The sequence below is a fragment of the Tribolium madens genome, unplaced genomic scaffold, assembly GCF_015345945.1.
Source record: "Tribolium madens isolate multiple individuals breed KSU strain unplaced genomic scaffold, Tmad_KSU_1.1 Scaffold_2;HRSCAF=44;Tcas5.2_LGX, whole genome shotgun sequence".
In the NCBI taxonomy this organism is placed as follows: domain Eukaryota; kingdom Metazoa; phylum Arthropoda; class Insecta; order Coleoptera; family Tenebrionidae; genus Tribolium; species Tribolium madens.
The window spans coordinates 8209246-8212946 of record NW_025400995.1 but is presented as its reverse complement, the minus strand read 5'-3'; positions in this window follow the sequence as shown (position 1 = coordinate 8212946).

Sequence of the window (3701 nt, the reverse complement as noted above, 5' to 3'; positions counted from 1 at the left end):
AATAAAATATATTTTATATGACACAAAAATGACGATATGGCTATTCAAATACCCAAATTCCGTCTATGTGGAACGTTATCCTACCCCCATTAGATCACCAAAAAAATGTTTTTTCTAATTATGTTGACTGCTGACACATTTGTTTTTCCTATTTTTGGATTTTTTCTATCTATTTTTTCATCTATTTTACAGTTCACAAAACTCTTATTGATTATTATTTACACATTTGGAGTGAAAAAATAGTTTTTCCATGGCCAACTATTATCAAACAAAATATGTGATTCAGTTTTTTAAGTATAATTATAAAAAAATATTCAGTTACAAATATATATTTTTAGATCAGAAAAAAATTCAATTGTCATAGCCGCCTATGATTTCCATTTAAAAAAAATTAAAGTTTCTCTTATCACGGCTAAACCAATAACTGAAAAAAATTGTTAACTACATTATTAAATTCCTCGTAAAAAAGTGCCTCTATAATGTCTTTATTTTAAATCCGTATCTTCTATAATAACGAAGATATGAATTTTTTTAAATTTCGCCAAAATGTCAACTTTTGTCTGTAAGTCGAAAACAAAAGACGATAGCGGATTGCGGTTTTAACCAATATTATTTTCTCAAAAAATGAGCCCCAAAATGTATCTCTCGTTTTTGGCTAAACATCTTAGTTTCGGAGATTTCCTATTCGGATATCCAAAATGCAGCCAAAATGCAGCACCCTGTACATACATAACTGTTTGTTTGTCTTTAAGTGATGAAGCATCTTCTGCTGACATTTCTGTTATTGTAGAGTAGGTTTCCAAGGGTTTCAAAGCGAGATTTACCAAAACATTAATCAATTCATCGTAGTACTGGGGCACTTGTCAAGTACCTTTTCATTTACTGCTATTTTACTGAAATAAAGCAAAACTTGAACAGAAATTTCAGGTGTAGCTAATTTGAAAGTCCCGGTCACTAAAAATAGTTTTTCTTTGCTTTTTAAGTTCTATCACATTGGCGGTTTTATTATTTTGACAATGATGTCACTTTGACAAATGAGTTTACCAGGGGCGTCATTACAGGCGGGCAGAGTGAGGCAATGGCTCCCGCCTGACTAAAATTACCTCATCTAATTTTATGTAAATTCCTGTTTGTTAAATAACAAAAATCTTTGTGAAAAACATAATTTTAATAAATTGCAACTCAAAGAAACAGCTTTAAGATAAAAAACAAAGTCATTTTCAACAAGAACATCATTATTCAGTTAATAAATTTATTGTCAAAGTTACATACATTTGTCAAATAAATAAAACCGCCAAGTCATAGGACTTAAAAAGCAAAGAAAAGTTATCCGGAAATGTTGGCAGCCCTTGCCAGGAACCGGATACGGAGAATCTTTAATAGGGAGAGGATCTTTAATCAGGATTAAACCTCCGCAGTTAAATAAGTTTATCTCAGAGTGGATATTAAATCAAATGTTGTAAATAATGTCTAATTTAAATCCTGGTACGAATGAATCAGAAATTTGTAAGTCAAAAATAAACCCTTGGTACTACAGTTTGGACCAAGCCCAACCCCTCAATGTGTTTTTCTCACCGCCGAAATGGCTTTCCCGTGTGGAAAGTCCGTCACAAAAGGTAATGTACAAATCTAAACTTTGAAACAACTGGATTCTAACCTCAATTCCCGGTGGTCGTCATTTTGTAAGTGATGGAAACTTACGTTATTTTAATTCACGTGACGTCCGCCATTTTGTAACTCAGAAAAACTATAACAGGTAAGTATACTTTTCAATCATAACATTTTTATCCCCGTTTCACCACCTTTGCTTACAATCATTGACAACATTTATGTCTCGATAATTATTTTTTTGTTTTGTTTATTTTGTTTGTGTCTCTGATCCATTACCCCTTTCCATCTGGGGGGCGCTTAACTGGTGATTCAGGGGTGTAAGCTCATATCGACCAATGGAAAGAGTGTGTGTGCTTTTTGTATTCAAACAAAGATGGTAGTTTTGTTTGTAGTTTGTTTAATTACTCTTTTGTTTTTTGTTTGCAGCTTTGTACTTTCCCAATATAAATCCCCATACAGCGTCTTAAAACGATCTGGTCCACTTTTATGTTAAACACAACGTAGGTTCATCACGAAACATGATGACCCCCCTCTCTTTCGCTCACAGCAGAATGTCACTTTTTATAACAAATGCTTACTTTTTGCTAAACCTTATTAATTGTGAAGAAAGCAAACAAAACAATATGTATTTATATGAACTAATATGGACTAAATAAAAATTTTACAAGAAATAAACAAATGACCAATACTAAAGAGAACAAAATTGTTTTTGTTTACAATGTATGTATGTACATACGTACATAATTATCAAGTAGTTGGGGGTCGATTCATTATGTGAGAAATAACGTACACTGAGAGAACAGTTTTTTAATAGTTAAAGATTTAGCTTAAATGTAAACTAATAATTTTTTAGAATACGGCGGAAGAAACTATTGTTATCAGAGGATAAATAATTTGTTTGGAATTTCCAAACATAGCATTTCTTAGTTTTTAAGTGATTCTGATTTTATAAAAACTTAACATCTACTTTAATATTATCATTGCATTGTTAATAGTAAGAAATATTTATTAACAAGAAACAAGGATCATTAAAGATTAATAATCTCGCATTAGATATTAAAAAATGTGTTCTTGATAGTTAAGAAGTATATTTTAAAGGGAAAAATATTTTTTAGGTAAAAATATACCGGATTGCTAATCAGTATAGCCACCAGCAGATATATAAACCTAACAAAAAAATAAAACTGTACATATATTATTTAGAACAATTTATTAAGCAAAATAATAAACATTTAAAACATCATTAAGTACAAATTATGTATTTAGTACTGCACGGGGACGGGGATGCCAGGACGTCAATCACTGCATTAACACTCATAAATTAAAAAAATAGACTTTAAAATTGAAAAACTTACCAAAGATGCAGATTTGTACTCTTTAATATGCCGCATCAATTTGAATTGGTCATCAAATTTTGGCACCAGCTGGGGAAAGAAACTCTGAACAAGATCCAGCAAAATATCATATGTCATTCCTTCATCTGAATAAAAAAAACAAGAAGTAGATAGTTAGATTCTATCAGTTTAACATTAAATATAATTGCTTAATATTTAACAAAAGTTTTTATCGACATCATACTACATTATTTACAAAATGAAATTATTGCAGTTGAAATAACATTATGGAGAATGTAGTTTGCAACAGTCCAAATCAGCCACTGCTCGAATCTATTGCTCTTAAAAATATTTTTATCTTAATACGCAGAGCGTGTTGCAATTAAAAATTTCTGGTGGTGGCTGATCCGGCGATTGTAAATATCATTATACTAACCTTCACTGCTTCAGCAGCTTTTGGCACTTTTCGTCAACCGTACTCTCAAAACACAAACACAAATGCAACAGAAAAAACAAATGACCATTAAACTATTCGTTCATGTAAAGACTCGTTTGAACAAAGTTGGAGCACATTCACCACACACAACGTGCAACTGCATGTTGTAGTGAGCATGCGCACTGACATGACGCGTGCAATTTTTCCAAGTAATATTTACTTATTTACATTTGAAGTTCCGTTTGTTATATGTTAAGATCTTTATGCTGGTTAAAAAAGAATAAACTGTTGTTGAATAATCGTTTCCATTGGTTATCATG